This window comes from Sorex fumeus, unplaced genomic scaffold (assembly GCF_029834395.1).
Source record: "Sorex fumeus unplaced genomic scaffold, SorFum_2.1 ptg000008l, whole genome shotgun sequence".
NCBI lineage: Eukaryota > Metazoa > Chordata > Mammalia > Eulipotyphla > Soricidae > Sorex > Sorex fumeus.
In genome coordinates, this window is record NW_026606065.1 from 71,987,464 (window position 1) to 72,008,750 (window position 21,287).

Consider the following 21,287-nt stretch of genomic DNA (forward strand, 5'->3'; position numbering starts at 1 on the left):
TCCAGAAAAGAGCAGAAAATGGAAAAGAGACTCACAATTCGGGAACAGATGGCAAGAGAAGATCGTGATGAAGCCAAGAGGGGTAACATAAGAATTATTGGAGTCCCAGAGGGACAGGAAGAAAACCTCGATGAAGAAGAAACTGTCAAAGAAATCATTGCTACAACATTTCCAGAGCTGAAGAAAACTTGTGACCACATTCAGGAGGCCCGAAGGGTACCAACTAGAAGAAATCCGAATAAAAATACCCCAAGACACATTCTGATCAAAATGACCAAAACCTTAGACAGAGACAAAATTCTGAAAGCAGCAAGATCGAAGAAAGAAATCTCTTACAAAGGAGCATCCTTAAAATTCACAGCTGATTTTTCTGATGAAACCCTCATGGCCCGAAAACAGTGGTGGGACATAGTAAAAAAACTCAATGAAATAAATGCCTCCCCAAAAATACTTTTCCCAGCAAGACTCTCATTCATAATAGAAGGAACAACACACAGTTTCACAGACAAACAACAGCTCAGGAACTTCATAGACTAAAAACCATGGTTACAAGAACAACTAAATGGGCTACTTTAAGGCAAGAAAGGGCCCTCAAATACACCAAATTTTAACAGAACAATGGGACAAAATCCCATAACAATAATCTCTCTCAATGTCAATGGGCTAAAAGCACCAATTAAAAGACATAGAGTGGCAGGATGGATTAGAAAATTGAGCCCAACATTCTGCTGCCTGCAAGAAACGCATCTCAATAGTTAAAGCAAACACAGACTCAGAGTCAAAGGCTGGAAAACAATCCTACAGGCAAACAGCTCCCATAAAAAAGCTGGGGTAGCCATCCCTATATCAGACCACATCGATTTCAGAGTGAGGAAGGTCATAAGAGACAGTGAAGGCCATTTCTTATTGATCAAAGGATTTGTACAACAGGAAGAACTTACAATAATAAATGTATATGCACCTAATGAGAGACCAGCAAAGTACTTAAAACAACTACTCATAGATTTGGAAAAAGACATCAATAGCAACACAATACTAGTGGGAGACTTCAACACTGCTTTGTCACCTTTTGATAGATCAACCAGACTCAAGCTTAGCAAGGACATACTTCATCTGAGGGAAACAATGGAAGAAAGGGACTTAGTAGATATATACAGGACACTTCATCCACAAAAAGCTGAATACACATTCTTCTCAAGCGTCCATGGAACATTCTCCAAGATAGACCACATGCTGAGCCACAAAACATGCCTCCATAAAATTAAGAAGGTAGAGATTGTATCAACAATCTTCTCAGACCATAATGCGCTGAAATTAGAAGTAAATCACACACAAAAACAGAAAACTAAATCAAACACCTTGAAATTAAACAGTGCACTATTGAACAACGAGTGGATTAGACAGGAAATCAAAGAGGAAATCAAAAGATTCCTAGAAACGAATGAAAATGAGAACACGAGTTACCAAAACTTATGGGACACAGCAAAGGCTGTGTTAAGAGGAAAGTTTATAGCTCTACAAGCATTCCTCAGGAAGGAGGAGCGAGCACACATAGGTAACCTAACCTCACAGCTTAAGAGCTTGGAGAAGGACCAAAAAAAGGAGCACAACCCGAACAGGAGAAAGGAAATAATAAAACTCAGAGCAGAGATTAATGAGATGGAAACCCAAAAAACAATCCGAAAGATCAATGAAACCAAAAGCTGGTTCTTCGAGAAAATTAACAAGATCGATAAGCCTCTAGCAAAACTCACAAAGAAAGGGAGAGAGAAAACCCTAATAAACCGAATCAGAAATGAAAAGGGGGTCATTACAACAGAAACCACAGAAATTCAGAGGATCCTCAGAGAGTACTTTGAGAAGTTTTATGCCACGGAACATCAAAACCTCGAGGAAATGGATAAATTCCTAGACTCCTACAGACTCCCAAGGCTGAACCAAGAAGACCTGGAATACTTGAACAGACCTATCACCATCAAGGAAATTGAAATGGTAATAAAATTCTCCCCAAGCACAAAAGTCCTGGCCCGGATGGATTCACTAGTGAATTCTTCCAAATCTTTAAAGAGGACTTACTCCCGATGCTCTTTAAGCTTTTCCACGAAATTGAAATATCAAAAACACTTCCGAACAGTTTCTACGAAGCAAATATCACACTGATACCAAAAGCAGACAGAGATACCACAAAGAAAGAGAATTACAGGCCGATATCCCTGATGAACACAGATGCAAAGATCCTCAACAAACTACTAGCAAATAGAATCCAACTACTCATCAAAAAGATCATACACCATGACCAAGTAGGATTCATCCCAGGGATGCAAGGATGGTTTAACATTCGGAAATCAATCAACATAATCTACCATTTCAACAAAAGAAAAGATAAAAAGCATATGATCATATCAATAGATGCAGAGAAAGCATTCGATAAGATCCAGCACCCCTTTATGATGAAAACCCTAGCCAAAATGGGTATAGAGGGGACCTTCCTCAACATAATTAAAGCCATCTACCACAAGCCTACAGCAAGCATCATCCTCAGTGGGGAAAAACTGAGAGCCTTCCCTCTAAGATCAGGGACGAGACAGGGATGCCCACTCTCTCCACTGCTGTTCAATATAGTACTGGAAGTACTTGCAATAGCGATTAGGCAGGAAAAAGATATTAAGGGCATTCAGGTAGGAAAGGAAGAAATCAAGCTCTCACTATTCACAGATGATATGATACTTTACTTAGAGAACCCAATAACTTCCACCAAAAAACTCCTAGAAACAATAGACTCGTATAGTAAAATTGCAGGTTATAAAATCAATACCCAAAAGTCCATGGCTTTCCTATACGCAAACAGTGAGAGAGAAGAAAGCAACATGAAAAAAACAATCCCATTCACAATTGTGCCCCAGAAAATCAAGTACCTAGGAATCAGCTTAACTAAGGAAGTAAAGGACCTGTACAAAGAAAACTACAAAACGCTACTTCAGGAAATAAAAGAGGACATGAGGAAATGAAAAGATATCCCCTGCTCATGGGTCGGGAGACCTAACATTGTCAAAATGGCAATACTACCGAAAGCATTGTATAAATTCAATGCAATCCCTATAAGGATACCCATGACATTCTTCAAAAAAATGGAGCAAACACTCTTGAAATTTATATGGAACAATAAGCCCCCACGAATAGCTAAAGCAATTCTTGGGAAAAAGAAAATGGGAGGAATCAACCTCCCGAACTTCAAACTGTACTACAAAGCAGTAATAATTAAAACAGCATGGTACTGGAACAAAGGCAGAACTGCAGACCAATGGAACAGGGTTGAATACACTGACATCTCTCCTCAATCATATGCTCATCTAATCTTTGATAAAGGTGCAAGTAATGTGAAGTGGAGTAAGGAAAGCCTCTTTAATAAATTGTGTTGGCATCACTGGACAGCTACATGCAAAAAAATAGACTCAGAACTCTGCCTAACACCATGTACAAAAGTAAGATCAAAATGGATTAAAGACCTCAACATCAGATCAGAAACCATAAGGTACGTTGAAGATAAAGTTGGCAAAACCCTCCATGACATTGAAGCTAATGGTATCTTCAAAGATGGCACGCCACTGGCCGAGCAAGTGAAAACAGAGATAGATAAATGGGACTATCTTAAACTAAGAAGCTTCTGCACCTCCAAAGAAACAGTGACCAAAATACAAAGACAGTCTACAGAATGGGAAAGGATATTCACCGAATACACATCTGACAAGGGGTTGATATCCAGGATATACAAAATACTGGTTAAACTCCACAAGAAGAAAACATCCAACCCCATCCAAAAATGGGGCAATGAAATGAACAGAAACTTTCTCAAAGAAGAAATCCGAATGGCAAAAAAGCACATGAGAAAATGCTCTACCTCATTAATCATCAGGGAGATGCAGATCAAAACCACAATGAGATACCATCTCACACCTCAGAGACTGGCCCACATTCAAAAGAACAAAAGCAACAGATGCTGGCGTGGATGTGGCGAGAAAGGGACACTCCTTCACTGTTGGTGGGAATGTCCACTGGTTCAGCCCTTCTGGAAAACAGTATGGACGATTCTCAAAAAATTAGAAATTGAGCTCCCATTTGACCCAGCAATACCACTCCTGGGAATATATCCCAGAGAGGCAAAAATGTGTAGTCGAAGTGACATCTGCACTTGTTTGTTCATTGCAGCACTCTTTACAATAGCCAGAAACTGGAAGAAACCTGAATGCCCAAGAACAGATGACTGGTTAAAGAAACTTTGGTACATAACACAATGGAGTGCTATGTAGCTCTTAGAAAAGATGAAGTCATGAAATTTACATACAAGTGGTACAGTATGGAAAGTATCATGCTAAGCGAAATGAGTCAGAAAGAGAGGGATAGACATAGAAAGATTGCATTCATCTGGGGGATATAAAGTAACAAAGTATGAGATTAATACCCAAGAATAACTGAGATCAGCACCAGGAGGATTACTCCATAACTTAGAGGCCAGCCGGGTATCCTAGAGGAAAGGGCAGCTCAGATAGAGAAGGGAGCACCAAATAAAGGATGTTTGGAGGATCCTCCCAGGAGGGGAGATGCATGTCGAAAGTAGACTATGGACTGAACATGTTTGCCACTCAATGCCTCTTTTGCAGACCACAACACCCAAAAGGAGAGAGAGAACACAGGGGATTACCCTGCCACAGAGACAGGGGGGATGGGGGGATGGGGGTGGGAGGGATATTATCTATGGTGGTGGAAAATGGGCACTGGTGGAGGGATGGGTATCTGATCATTGTATAATTGAAACCAAAGCACAAAAAATTGTAAATCTACAACTTTAAAAAAATAAAATAAAATAAAGGAAAAAAAAAAAGAATTGTGGTGCTTTGGCCAGGCCCATCTTGATGCCAGTGTAGCACATAGCTTACCGCTTGCCCTGTGGTTCCATCCAGTCCCTTGTTGGGACCCTGCTTCTGGGGGTGCTAGGCAGTGAGGGCAACTGAGGCTTAAATTGAGAAAACAGATGCCAGGAATGAATAATATTCAAAACCATTTAAATCCCATGTTACAGAAGTATAATGTTAATTATCTTTTTGTGTCTATACAAAAGGACATAGCTTTAAGGTAAACTATTCAAAAGACGAAAGGAGAGGAGAAAGATAATATTAACTTAGAATATAAGTTCAGTGTCCTAAAGAGAACTGACCTTGCAAATTAACAGAAACTGACTAGGGGAATAAGCTAATTAACTGTTTGGGGAAGAGAGCATAGAGAAGTAGTTACAAATAAACAAAAGAATGGGAGTGACTCGGGAGCACTGGGATGGGTGTGACCTGATAAACCTAAGCAGCTTGAGGAAGAACCAAACAGTGTTATCCTACAGTTTCTCTATGAATTAGTGAATACCCAGCTCTATTGATTGTGCAAAAACCTCAGAGCACTGTCCTCCTGTTTTTTTATAGATTTGCTTGAGCGAGCCAGTAATGTCTCCATTGTAAGACTTGTTGTTACTGTTTTTGGCATATCAAATTCACCACGGAGAGCTTGCCAGGCTCTGCTGTGCAGATGGGATACTCTCTATAGTTTGCTGGCTTCTCCGAGAGGGACAGAGGAATGAAACCCGGGTCACCTGTGTGCAAGGAAAAGGCTGTGCTATCACTTCATCCTTGGAGCATCCTGGTAGTTTTCAAAAACCTGGTTGCACTGTAGCACTGTAGCACTGTCCTCCCGTTGTTCATCGATTTGCTCGAGTGGGCCCAGTAACGTCTCCATTTTGAGACTTGTTGTTACTATGTTTGGCATATTGAATACATTACGGGTAGCTTGCCAGGCATTGCTGTGTGGGCGAGATACTCTCGGTAGCTTGCTGAGCTCTCTGAGAGGGGCAGAGGAATCTAACCTGGCTCGGCCAGGCTGGTCACGTGCAAGGCAAATGCCCTATCACTGTGCTATTGCTTCAGCCTATGGATGCCTATATTTTCTCACAATTCTAGAGACTAGTATCCAGTATCAAAGCATAGGAAGGGTTCTGATAGTTTTGAGAAAAAATATTTCACACCTTTCTTTTAACCCCGGTTGCTTCCAATCTTAGATTATCCTAGATGCATCTCTGTAATCCTGGACTCCATCACCTGACCTCCATAATCCCGATCACGATCATGATCACGACCATCCTCTTATTCGTCGATTGCCTCGAGCAGGCCCCAGTAACGTCTCCTTCGTCCAAGCCCTGAGACTTTTTTAAAAAGTGCCATATTCAAGGCTCTTTCAGAGTAAGGAGAATGAGACCTATCGTTGTTACTGGTATTTGGCATATTGGGTACTCCACAGGGAATTTGCCAGACTCTGCTGTGTGGGCAGGTTACATTCTTACATTCGGTAGCCTGCCAGTTTGTCCAAAGTAGGAATGAGATAGTAAGATGTCGTGCAGCCGCAAATGCGGCCCGCGCTTCTGGGAGCTGGGTTTTATAGTCTCTGAGTCTTGGTCGTTGATGGGATTACATGGTGCCAGGGCGCCAGCTGGTGGGTGTGACCCCCGCCTACTGGAATTTGGAGGATCTGGGTGGAGGATGCTCAGCCCCAATCCGAGTAGGCTTGGAGATTTCGGCCCCGGAACCCGCATGGCTTTGTCCCTCTGCCGCTACCTTCATGTGTGCAGAGAGTGGTCTCAGCACGGTGATGGCTGGTTCTGGAGGTCTTCAACTGCCAGAGCCCTGGTCCGGGCAGGGAGGGAAACTCAACTCGGATCGGGGCTGAGCATCCTCCACCAAGATCCTCCAAATTCCAGTAGGCGGGGGTTACACCCACTAACTGGCCCCCTGACGCCCTGTAATCTCATCAATGGCCAAGACAATAAAACCCAGCTCCCAGAAGAGAACAGCGCAGAGTCTCCTACTCCCACGCCTGGTTGTTCTTGCTGGGGCCCCTTGGAGGGGAGTGGGTTGAGTTTCCCTCCATGATCCCATGTAACCATATTTTCATATTGTCCTATAAAGCACATCATTCATTAAATTTAAACATGTTTTTCCCCCCTAGGGCACTTGGGACCAGTGAAATTGGCCACACCAGGCTATGCTTTAGGACTACTGCTTATTCTGGTCTCAAGTGTTGCTCCTTTGTGGTACTTGGCATCCAATGCCAAAGATCATACCAGAGTTGGCCGCATGCTTGGCAAGTGCCTTAGCCTTAACCCCTCTCCTGTATCTCTTAAGCACCATCTTAACCAAGTATTCTCTTATTTTAACTAGTTACGCCAAAAATAATCCTATTTTCTAATAAAGTCACATTCTGAAATAAGGGCAGACTCTCAAATCAGTGAAATAGAACAGAGCCCAGAGAAAGATTCTCAAGTATATGTATAGTTAATCTTAGTCAAGGGGGTGGGGGGAGTATGAAGTAGAGCACAGAAAGTCTCTTCAACAAATGATGCTGGGAAAACTGATTGCTGATAAGCATAAAATAAAATAACGCGCACAAAAGTCAAATAAAAATGGGTTAAGAAGCTCAACATCATACCCAAATCCATACATTATATTGAGGTAAACATAAATAAAACACTATATGACATTGGATATAGAGGTATCTGCAATCATTTAGTGTCATTGGTCATAGAAATGGAAGAAAAATAAACAAATGGGACTGTATGAAACTAAAAAGTTTCTGTACTGCAAAAGAATTGACAATAAGGTCAATGCAATATTATAGCAGGTGGGGTGCTTGCCTTGCATGTGACTGACTCAGGTTCCATATCTGGCATCTCATATGATTCAGCAAGTCATGCCAGAAATGACCCTTGAGTCCAGAGCTAAGAATAATTCCTGAGCAGCACCCTGTTCCACCCAGTTCCCCAAAAGAAAATAAACATTGACCAAAATAAATACTCAGAGCCTGGGAGAAAATATTTCATCACTATTCATTTGTCAATGGGTTAATACCCATAGATATAGAAAGCACTGCTGGACCTTTACAAGTAAAAAAAACAACAACCCTATTAAACAGTGGTAAGAAAATGAACAGGTTGGAGGGATAGCACAGCGGTAGGCTGTTTCCCTTGCACTCAGTTGGCCTGGCCGAGCTGGGTTTGATTCCTCTACACTTCTTAGAGAGCCTGGCAAGCTACTGAGAGTATCTTGCCCATACAGCAAAGCCTGGCAAGCTCTCCGTGATGTATTCAATATGCCAAACACAGTAACAACAAGTCTCACAATGGAGATGTTACTGGGCCCACTGGAGCAAATCTATGAATAACAGGAAGACAGTGCTACAGTGATACAGGAAAATGAACAAAAAGTTTCTTGAAGAAAACATATAGACAGCCATTAGGTATTAGAAAAAAATGTTCTACATTGCTCATCACCAGAGAAGTGCAAGTAGGAGCCACATGAGATCTCTCACACTAATGAATCTACCATTTCTCAACACAAAAAGGAAATGTATTGAAGTGAATGTGGAGAAAAAAAATGGAACCATATTCAATGCTGATGGAAATGATGACTGGTCCAGACTTTTTTGGAAAGTAATATGGACACTTCTCATAATAATAAGAGTCAAGTTCCCATATGATCCAGCAACTCTGACTCTTGGAATATACCATAAGAGCCCAAAAAGCTCTATTTTTAAAAGACATTTTCACCTCAATGTTTATTGCAGCACTATCATAATAGCCCAACTCTGGAAATAACCTAAACATCCATTCACAGATGTCATGGTAAAGTAACTGTTACATACACAAAATGAAATACTACTCACTATGTTGAAAAATGAAACTGTGCATTTGCCACTATGTGTAAGGATCTTGAGTGTATCATGCTGAGTGAAGTTAGAAGTATAAGGCTGGAAAAAATCAAAGGGTTAATACCCAACATATATACATATATCATGCACTGTTGGACCTTTAAAAGTAAAAACAACAACCCCATATTTCTCATATTCTGGACTATGGTAGAGGGAAGCAGACATTCAGGTGGAGGGTATGGTCCTAGAATCCTGATCTATGAAACGATATAATTTGTAGTTTTCTTAATTCTGCTGCTTTAGAAAAATTTTGATGGCATATAATTCAAATAGCTCATTTTCCCTTTTTCATGTCCTTTTGCAACTAAAATATCCCTTAGCATTCCCTATAGAGCACTAAATTCAAAATTTCAATGATTTGTCTTCTTCCTAATTATACGAGACAGCAAACATGCTTATCCATTTTACTGTTTTTTTCTTTAGTGACTAGGACAATGTTTACTAGAGATTGAAGTCACAAAATACATTTTGACAAAAAAAGAAGAAAAAAGAAAAGAGTGGAAGATTTGTAAAAGAGCTTCTAAAGTTTCTCACAGACTTCTTTCAATGCTGAGGATAAATTGTCAAACTGAAACAGAATATAAATGAAAGGCCTATGTCAAATTATAAAATATTCATTATATTTTTCCCTAATACTTTCAGGAGAAAATACAAAACAAGAAGTAAATAAAGTCAGGAAAATAAACTAAGGTCTTCTTAAGGTAACTTACACTTACACTTAAAAGTATCATCTTATTTCATGACTCATGAATTGCTAACTAATATTTATCTTTAAATTCTTGCGCCATTTAATTTTCCTGTTGGAACAGCCTACATCATACCACAAATCCTTTTTAAGGAAGGAACATTTCAGTTTTTACTGTGTTCACTTTTTTCATAATCACTGGACAACCTAAATATATCTCACTGCAAGAACCAGCAGTATTGAGCCTGCAAAACCCATTTTAAAAACCCTAAACAATGAGCAATATGGACACTGAAAAGAAGAACTATAGAGATATCACGTCATCTCTCAGTATCCCTATTGGCCCAAACAATAATGTACTCTCTAAGCCAATTTAGGTGCTAGTCATTTTTGGCCCTCTTCTCTTTCACTCTTCCTGTTTTACAAGTGTCTAACATGATTAACCAAACAAACTACTAGCATTCTGGTCCCCTCTGAATATATCTGTAGACAGATTCAATATAAGAATTTTCAACACTCTCATGTCATCTATAACATTATTTTATCTATTTGCTTGTCTTTTGCAGCCATTATTAAATAACATCCCAAAAGAATGAATAGCACTTATTACTCACTGTCTAGAAATGTTTATAGCTAGGCAGAAGCTATTCAACATCTCATTTTTTCCTTTTTTTCTATTAACATATGAATAAATATACAATTTCATAGTTTTGTGGCAAAATTGGAATTGAAAGGTGATACATTATGGTAAGTCATTTGATATTGATAACAGAGTTTCAAGTTTTAATTATATTCAAAATGGTTAGATTATAGGCAAAATACATTAGACATATTTCAAAACCCAAGAAATTCCAAATATGATAAACTTTTCAGTCTTACAGCCACTTGTTCTGAATTTATTCATGATCCATTTATAGGCTTATTTAAAACTCTTAAGCACACTTTTCAAAATGTGTTTCTATGCCTATGACTAAGTAATTCATTGCTTGATAAGTTACTCATGATAACTTAACAATCATATCACATTTTCTAGTTTAAAATAATTTCAAAAGCCACTCTTCAAAGTTATTACTTTCATAAAAGTGCACTCAGGTGCACAAACATACCCATTTCATACTGATGGAGTTCACACCATTGTTTTGAAAAGAAAACATATACCTTGCATTTACTTTGTTTCCTGGACATTCAAAATGCAGCCTGAATTGATTTTTTTTTATTTAAACCATAAACTGTATTTTTTGTATCCCTTTGATGTTTACTCTTTTGATTTCTTTCTACTTGTATTTCTAAATTGCTTGTTCCTATTAGAGTATCTAGTTCTGCATCAAAAGTAAGCATTGTTCTGAAATCAGACTTATCTGCTTTTATCACAAGGTGATACAAAGCCTTCTGTTCTGTATCCTTGTGTTTTCTCTCCCACCTCCGATTGTCTTTTGTTTTCTTGCTAGGTCTACCACTGTGCAGAATGGAGGAGTTCATAGCTGATTCCCTCAGCTTTAATAACTTGGAAAACAAATTCAAGTTTGCATTGTGGGCATATTTAACTAAATATCCTACCTGAAAAATTCTAATGTAGCTGCTATTAAAAAGTACTTCTCTCCAAAGCTTTTCTTTAGAAAAGCTTTGGAGAGTAGTAATGTTTTCTAGTAAGGAAAAAAAAAACACATCTAGAAAATGGAAATTATTGCTTTGATCTTCAGAAATTGAAACCTTTCTTTTCAAAATTTTTCAAATTTGCATTTGAACAAAATATAAAACTATTTCCAATGGGAATATCTTTTAAAAAATAATTTCCAAACACAAAACATTTAAATTCTGCCAAATATTTTAATCTGTGCCTATTATTAGCTTCTACTACAGTTATACAAAAACATAAATGTGTAGCATATTCCTTTATTATTCAGGTTGGAGGTGATGGGATGCAGTTTTCAGGCTGTCTCAAAATGTGGCACTTGGCAGCTTGATTATTTTGAAGCAAAGTTACTTAAAAACTTGTAAGATGAATAAAAGGAGCACATTAATTCTTCCTCTTGCAAGCAAGAAATGAATACCTTTGTAAAAGACTTGCTTCCTCATTAGTGTGTAAAAATAATTAAGCCAAAATACATTACATAAATTTCTCTAATCTACAAAAGCGCTTTTTCCCTCATTTTTTCTATTTTTTTTTAAGATATAAAAGCAAAATGCTACGGACATTTTTCTAGATCTCTTTCCTATATGTGGAACTCCAATATACATGAAATTAAATTTGATCCTTATTCTCAAATTGATTCCAGTTGATATGTCTTGAGCTTATCTGATTATTAGAACTGCAAAAAAAAAGAAAGAAAAAAGAAAGAAAGAAAGAAAGAAAGAAAGAAGGAAGGAAAGAAAGGAAGGAAGGAAGGAAGGAAGGAAGGAAGGAAGGAAGGAAGGAAGGAAGGAAGGAAGAAAGACATAAAATTCTCCTGAGTTGGGGATGAGTGGAGGTCTACATGGAATAAGGCATTTGTCTTGTATATGGCCAACTCCAATTCTACCCCCAGCACCACTTAGGGGTTCCCAAACACCACCAGGAGCAACTCCTGAGTACTACTGAGTCAGGAGTAAGGCCTGGTTACTGCTGGATATGCCCAAACTCTTCCCACACCGGGAAAAAAAATCTCCAGTCTTACCAAAATATTGATTTGTAATCCCTACTGGACAATATGATGCTTTTTCTTATTCAAAAATAACTTATCAGTATGCAATTTTTTTTATAAAAACCAATTGAAATTATCTTCTGATTGGAATTTTTTCAGTAAGAAAGTTGAGACTTTTTGCTTTTTTTTTCTATCAAAATAACACTGCATTGAGTTTTTAGGAGTGCATCATAGACAACAAGCATATTTATCTCAAGTTCACTGTATTTTTCATTTTTAATCTTTTTATTTTTTAAATTTTTAAAATATTTTCCATTTCCTTATAATAAGCACTAATTTCCCTCCATAGTTCACAAATTTACTTTTGTTTTATGTAGTCTATATACTATATATGAGTCAAAACGTGTTTTGTCTTTCTCTGATTCATTTCAGCAGCCATAATGTCCTATTCATCCAACAATCTTTTGCAGGTGGTAGTAATTTGTTCTTTCTACAGCTGGAGTGATACCACAGCAGTAGGGCATGTGCCTTGCACAAGGCCTACCCAGGTTCGATTCCTCTGCTCTTCTCAGAGAGGTCGGTAAGCTATCCAGAGTATCTCGCCAGCGTGGCAGAGCCTGGCAAGCTCCCCATGGTGTATTCAATATGCCAAGAACAGTAACAACAAGTCTCACCATGGGGACGTTACTGGTGCCTGCTCGAGCAAATCCATGAACAATGGGAGGACAGTGCTACAGTGCTACAGCTGAATAATATTTCACTAATTTTATATAACACATCTTTGTTATGCACTCATTTTTCAATGGACGATTAGATTGTTTCCAACTTTGGATGCTTATGAATAATACTGCAATACAAATTTGCATGCACGTATCTCATAGAATTAATAACTTTGTATTTTTTTATAAAAATACAGAGGTGAGATAAATGAGTCCTAAAAATTTTATGAGTCATCTGTTATACTTATAGCATAATATTAGAAGTTATATAAATAATATTAATAACTTATAATAACCTAATAATTTTAGAGTTTATTATTTCTTTCCATTGGCACATTTGAGATTTATATTATCAGCTTATTTGTAAATTGCATAAAATACTTGATTTCTTTCTTTCCAATTTGGGAAACTTAAGTCATTTCTTTATAGTATAATCTTTGGGTTTGATTGTTTTTTTGCTGGCAGTGGAGACTATACGTGGTTGCCAGAGAGTAAACCAGGTTCTGTTGGCCAGGTTCATTGGCAAATGCATGTCCCTCTACTATATTTTCTTCTGACCTCACTTTTTAAAAGCTAACTAAAGTCAGAAATGGTTAATAAATTTATAAAAGAAGTTTATTTCTTCTCTGTTTATTCTACTCCATTGTACTGTTATTAGGAAATAAAATAGTCAACCTCTAAAAATTTGTGGTAATTTATAATATTCTAATTTTATAATATTAAATTTATCAAAATAGGTGTTTGGAAATACTTTATTTGGGTTTGGAAAAAGAAACTATTTAAAAAGAGATCGGAAGGGCCAGAAAGATATTACAGAGCATAAGTTGCTTGCCTTTCACAGAGCTTGCCAGGGGTCAATTCCTGGCACTCCATAAGATCCTCAGGCCCTACCAGGTGTCAGACCTGAGCAAAGAGCCAAGAGTTAGACTTGAAAACCTCCGGGTGTGGCCAAAAACTTAAAGCATAAAATAAAGTAAAATGACATTGGAGAGTCAAAACTTTCAAAATGGAAAAATCCATTCAGGTAAGAAGCTAGAGTATAATAACCGAATCACCTCAAATTTTAAGGTTCTCGATAGATCAAAATCATTTTTTCTGTAAAATAAATCTGATGAATATCATTTCTTTCTAACAGCTCCTCCAAAACAAAACAATACAAAACGATGGTAAACTATAGGGAAAGAAGTATATATTTAGTTTGTGCCAATAATCTATTGTAAAATTACTATATGTGTATCCTTCTATTTATTGAAGTTGAGCACAGTGGAGTCAGTCTTAGGGAAAAAATGGTGTAGAATATTATTTCCCAATAATTTCAATACCCTATATATGACCATTGAACCTGTATTTATATTAATGACCTATTGTTATATAGACCTCTATACTGTGAAATGAGAAAGATTTCAGTGATTATGGAAAAGGATCTCATGCTTAACTTGTCAACTTATAGGGTAGGAAAAAAAAGTGTTACATTGAGTTGTAACCTAGAAGAGTATTCAAGGAGAACAAAAAGAGTATTACACAATGTATAGGTAGTTATTCACTAGGACAGAATTATAATGTTTGGGGGAAAAAAGATTGAGAATTTAGTACTGGAATCTATTTTTTTAAGATAAGAATTAGAATTGGGAAATACATTTATTTGGCAAATAATTTATTCAAAGCCAATTATTCACCAAATGTTACATTTATGAAAAGATAGATTTATTAGTTTTAGGACATGACAAAGATGAATTCTAAGATTCAGCCAGGAATTAAAGGATAGGAAACAACTGAGGAAAGAGCTGAAGATAAACAATGGAAATGACTATATCTGAGTATTGGAAAGGGATAGTTCCGTTGCATCTCCACTAATGCAGATTTACTGGAATTTCCACTTCAGGACGAGCTTTGGGCTCTAATTCTTATTGAACCAAATTGCATTAAGTAATATCAACTTTTATTTTCCAAGGGAAGATGACCAGCTGGTTGAACTTAATTAGATCAAATTTCTATTAAAAGGACCAATATTGGGGAAAATGAGTTTAAGGTATTTTGGGAAGGTAAGAATAAATAAAATATAGTAGGTAAATCATAAAAAAAATGAAAAACCCTCTTAGATTTAAACTACTTCTGGAAGTATTAGCACTTATGAATTGCTTTACTGACCAAATAAGGCATTGATACCTTTATACTTAAAATTATGTTTCCTTCGGTTTAAGTTTCCTTATTCCAATATAACTTAATTTTTGTTGGACATTACAGTATTTTATTTACATTAAGTATAATTAGTCTCAAATATATTTACAATCTATGCATGTATTTATATGTCTACTTATGCTATTTATACATATTGATACAAATATTTGTGTTCAGACTATTTGAAAAGCATTCATTCTGCATCTACTCACAAAAAATTTAGAATCAAGAAAATAAGGCTTCAGAAATTTGAAAAAGTGATTCAGAATTTATGTACTTAAACTTGTACATATATTTTTTCAGAATTTAACAGAATGTTTTCAAGCATTTTAATCACATTAAATCTATAAAGAAAACACAGGCACTGCATATACTATGGTATGATGTTTACAGGGACAAAAAATGACATGTCTTAATTATATACTTTTTTCTATTAGTGGTTAAGATTTGGACTCTGATGTCTGAAGTACCTAACTTCAAACTGCCCATTCAAAAATTCCCAGGAACATGATTCTGGGGAATTTATGTAAACCTAGCTGAAATGTTTTTTTTGTTTGAAAGTGGGAATATGATCTACCCAGGTTATCTCTTTGAGAGCTAAGGAGGAAATTCATATTAAGTGATTAATGTGGTTGTTAACATATAATCAAAAACAGAATATATTGGTTATTTTTATTCTTTTGAAAAAATGAACTCACAACTGGGGGGGAAAAAGGCACTGAGGAAAGTAAATTGAAGCCTAATGTAGTAAGAAGATTATAAGAAAACCTAGCCATTCATCTGTTTTTCAGTTGTGTGTTTTTCAAGAAATGTTGAGTTCCTCCAGCTCAGGCTGATAATTTTTACCATTTACTACTGATGAGTTGTCTGCATGGGGTTATATTTATCTCTACTTTCATTGTTCAAAAGATAGAAGAACTTTATACCAGTAACTTCAGAAGTTTATTCATAACCCGTTATAAATATACAGTGTGCAATAGTTTAGAAAGAAATGGTGGATATCAGACACTAGCAAAATAATTTAATCCAGAGAGGCAGAAGGTATAACTTTTTTTTCCTTTTTTTTTTATTGGTGAAACACCACGAGGTACAGTTATAGATCCACAAATTTTTGTGCTTGGGTTTCAACTATACAATGATCAAACACCCATCCCTCCACCAGTACCCATTTCCACCACCATGTATAATATCCCTCCCACCCCATCCCCCATCCCACCCTGCCTCTGTGACAGGGCATTCCCTTTTGTTCTCTCTCTCCTTTAGGGTGTTGTGGTCTGCAAGAGAGGCATTGAGTAGCCAACATGTTCAGTCCATAGTCTACTTTCAACATGCATCTCCCCTCCTGGGAGGATCCTCCAAACACCCTTTATTTGGTGCTCCCTTCTCTATCTGAGCTGTCCTTTCCCATAGAACACCCGGCTGGCCTCTAAGCTATGGAGTAATCCTCCTGGTGCTGATCTCAGCTATTATTGGGTATTAATCTCATATTTTGTTACTTTATATCCCCCAGATGAATGCAATCTTTTTATGTCTATCCCTCTCTTTCTGACTCATTTCGCTTAACATGATACTTTTCATGTTGTACCACTTGTATGTAAATTTCATGACTTCATCTTTTCTAACAGCTACATAGTACTCCACTGTGTAGATGTACCAAAGTTTCTTTAACCAGTCTTCTGTTCTTGGGCACTCAGGTTTCTTCCAGTTTCTGGCTATTGTAAAGAGTGCTGCAATGAACAAACAAGTGCAGATGTCACTTCGACTATACATTTTTGCCTCTCTTGGATATATTCCCAGGAGTGGTATTGCTGGGTCAAATAGGAGCTCAATTTCTAATTTTTTGAGATTCTTCCATACTGGGTAAAACTTTATTTTAATGTACTATGCATATTTGTGAATGAATCGATATGTACTGGGGAATGCTAATCTTTCTTTTTAATGCTTCTTTTTTTTAGGACAACATAATCAACAGTTATTTATCCTTGAATTCTGACTCCACTACTAATCTCACCATTGGTGTCAGTTCCCCTGCAACAGTGTCCCCAGGCTCTGTCCCAGTCCCAACAACAGCGTGCCTTCTTGGGTGTTGTAGCATTTATCTCATGCTTTTGGTATTGGCCGCTTTGTGATTTAGATGTATAGATATATTGTACCTCTATACTACAGATTGGCCTGCGTTCCCTAACTCTATTACCTCCTGTCTGTCACTTCTAACATTGATCCTCAATTTGTGTTCTCTGTCCTTAAAGTAAAAACACTAAGGTCATGCGTGATCTAGGCATCACCCCTTTGCCTCATCTTGCTATTCTATATAACACAGACAACCTGAGATCAACTAGTGTTTCTAATCCTTTCCTGTTAATCACTTAACAAGATGTCCTCCAATTCCTTTCAAGATGAAGCAACTTGCATGACTTCATTAATCCTCGAAGAGGCAGTTTTCCACTGTGTATATAAGCCATCCCTTCATTATCCACTCACGTGCCCTGGGGCAACTGAGTTGCTATTCGTCATTTTTTAAATTAATTAATCAGCACGATTAGCCATCTTATATAAAATAACTTTGAATCGTTACAGATAGCTGAGATAAAATTGAGATTGATTTCAAAGACCTGGTAGCTGAGAAGTAGGGTTTCCATAAGACAATATTTATCCTGAATGTGGTCTTTATGTGCCTAAATCAGGAAAGTTTCAGCAAAATAGAAACAGATCACCCACTCTGTAGAATGTAAAGGACAGTTTCTAGACTAAGAAAACTAAAGATTTGAGGATAACACAAGGATATTGGCTTGCATAATTTATTTGAACGGGCCTGGATTCCATGTGAGAATAGATATCCCAGTACACTATCATGGATCACGGATCACGGTCCTCCCGTTGTTCATCGATTTGCTCGAGCGGGCCCAGTAACGTCTCCATCATGTTACTGTGTTTGGCATATCGAGTACGTCACAGGTAGCTTGCCAGGCTCTTCCATGTGGGCGAGATACTCTCGGTAGCTTGCTGGGCTCTCCGAGAGGGGCTCAGGAATCGAACTTCAGTCGGCTATGTTGGCTGTGTGCAAGGCAAATGCCCTACCGCTTTGCTCTGCTCAATTGGAATATAAAGTCAGAGCAACAATCTTATGATGAAAACCAAGATATTTCCTGATGTCACTGAAGTCCAAAATAATTTTTTTAGTCACCAGTGCTGGGAAGATGTGGTTTTACACAAGCCAAATGCCATCTGTGGATACATGTCTTGTTAGGTTTCTTCTCATGGTCATAGCGAGTAACGTAACTTGCTAATGATCTCCTAAAGCTCGGGAGTTTTTGAAGAAACAGAGTAAATAGCAATCTATTTATTTATTATCTGGGTGGAGCTTTGGACCAAACCTGGTGGTGCTCAGTAGCTATTCCTATCTCTGTGTTCAGAAGAGACCCCTGGTGGAGCCCAAGCAGGGTGCACATATGATGCAACGGATCTCACTGGTTAGCCACACACAAGGGAAATGCCTTATTTCCTCTACTATCTCTCTGGCCCAAGTAGCAATTTAAATGACATTCTTTAACCTATTTATTTGGTCAGAAGAGAGACTTCTCTGTGATTCCCTTCAATGGAAACTAGACAATCCCTGCACTTTGGAGACAGAGTTGTTGTTATATGGATGGATGAATAGAAAAGGGGCGGTCTTAAAGACAGAAGAGATGAGTTTCTTACAGAAGACTAGGGTTTGACTCCTAGTATATATTCAGAGAATTGTCAATAATAGATTCAACTTTAAAATAGTCAAATATTATTTAATTATAAGTAAAACTGAAGTTTATAAAATGCTTCTGAACCTGATAGAAGAAATTTTTTATGTTTTGAGTTTTTAAAGATTATGTTTAACTTATTTGTATAGAAAAACTTTCAAGTATTGGACGGTTACTAAATTGCCTTTTGGTTCTACAAATGGCCAAGTTAAAGTCAATAAATAGAAGGCATGTTTTTAGATACTTATATCAATTCTTCTGTACAATTTTTGTATGTTTCTGTATATTTGTAACGTAGCAGTCAAAGTAATTTTCATAAAAATTTATTAAAGAATTATTAGGTTTACAGTATAATTTAAATACCTGGATAGTCTGATGTTTGTAATGATTTAACAACTTTATAACTTTCTTGTATTTGAAAAGTTTCATTTATCTGTTTTCATCAAGAGACAACACAAGGGGCTGAGCACATGTTCGGCATGGAAGAGGTCCCGGTCTACTCCCCAGCACTGCATGGTCCCTGAGTATTTTAGCTGAGGGTAATTCTCTACCAAACCAACAGTAACCCTTAGCCTCCCAAGATGTGATTCTCAAGCCAAAATATATGAATCAAAATAAAACCAACCTGATCTAGTCTTATAGCTTTAAAAGAGTCAAACAAATTTATTTACATCAATTTTCTAAACATATAATACTCTGTAAACCAAATGAATAAAATGCCAAATACAATTTTAGTTACAATAAGTATGGCATTTATACAAAAATCATAAAAAAGTAATTTCACCATAAAATTTAGATTTATCAATAATTAAATATTGCACAGTATCTTGGGGGTAATTATAATGAAGGTCATCTAAAAGATAGTTCTTTATTAGTATGGAGGCTTGCTGCAGCCAGTGTCTTAGTTTCTTTTTTCTTTGAGCTAAACGATGAAGCCTTTACTCATAGGGGTACTCAAGTGGAAGAGAATTTTCAAAAAGCAACTTATAGTTTACTGATGGTTATTATCATTTGTTAATGATATCACTTTGTGTAAGAAATTTCACAAGTATTTGCATTATATTCATTTTATGTGACTGATCAGTTTTTCTTATACCAGTGCCTGAATAAGCTGTTATTCTTCCTCAAGAAATGAGGACCAGAATAAAAAGCACCTTATATACTGGAAGAAAACATGTGCCCACTACTCATCTAACAAAGGGTTAATATTCAAAATATATAATGCATTTATAAAACTTAAGAAAAAAAGTAACTCCATAAATAATGTGATAAAATATTAATAGAAACCTCCTCAAATATATACCAGTGGCTAATAGGTACGTGAAGAAATGCAGGGAGATGGTGCGGTGGGAGAATGGGGGGTTGAGGTAGAGATACTGGGAAAATGGTGAAAGAAAGTAGGCCTCTGGTAGAGGGCATAGTGTTAGAGTATTGTACACATGAACTAAACAACTGACCTGGAAAGAATATAATGAGTCTTACATCCATCATATCAAATTTTGACATTTGCAAATACTGAAATTAAAGATTAAAAACAGGGGTCAGCTGTTATATACAGGTTTCTGCTGAGGTTGTAAAGTCTATGTGATTTTTGCACAAAATACAAGAAGGTGGTACAAACAAAATAAACAAGAAAGGTGACAAGTTTTGCTTGGGAGAAGAACCACTTTGCTCATAAATAAGTTCAAAGTTAACATTTGGCACTTAATAGATAATGACAGGGTAAATTAGGAAAAAAGAAAAGGGGAAAGAAAAACTAGTACTCACCCTAGAGTACTGTGACAGTATAATCAAGAATTATAAAAAGCAGAAGTAGATTTTCCAAAGAAATCTAAGATTTATCAAAAACAGGTGTGAGTGTAAGTGTACATGTTCACACACACACACACACGTACCTAGAGAATATCATTTCACTGAAACCAAAAGGCAACGTATTTCAGGAAACATAGTTAGCACATTGACTCTAAAAGGTGAGTAAATTAAGATTACATGTCTCTGATGAATTAAATAATAAAAAGATCATTGTGATCTTTTTATTATTAAAAATATACAGTGTGTTAGAAAAGAAAGGGAACAATGTACACTGAAATGGATGGTAGAGTGAATACAAGGAGAAGAATTGAGATATCAATTGAACAACTGAGAAGAAACGTCTTTAGTAAAATTTGCCTTGGGAACACATTTCTCATGTGTGAGGTCTTTTTTTGCCCCAGCTTTATTTTCTTCTGTTTTTAAGACTTCAGATTTTAAGAACAGTTTGATTTTCTTTGAGCATATTCGAATTGGGGTATGCATAGTCTCTAATATGCTGGTTTATGTCTTCCAATGATAAACTTTGGACATTTTCAGTCATAATTTAATGCTTGTTCTCACTGTCTTTTCCTGCTGTCATTCAGGAAATACTTAAGCTATATTTTTTGTTTCACTAATTTTTTGAGACTTCGATTTTTATTTATGTATTTAGTTTATAATTTCTCTTCATTCAGATTAGGTATATTTTGGTGATATGACATCATATTTACATATTTTCTACTCTATCATTGACAATCTA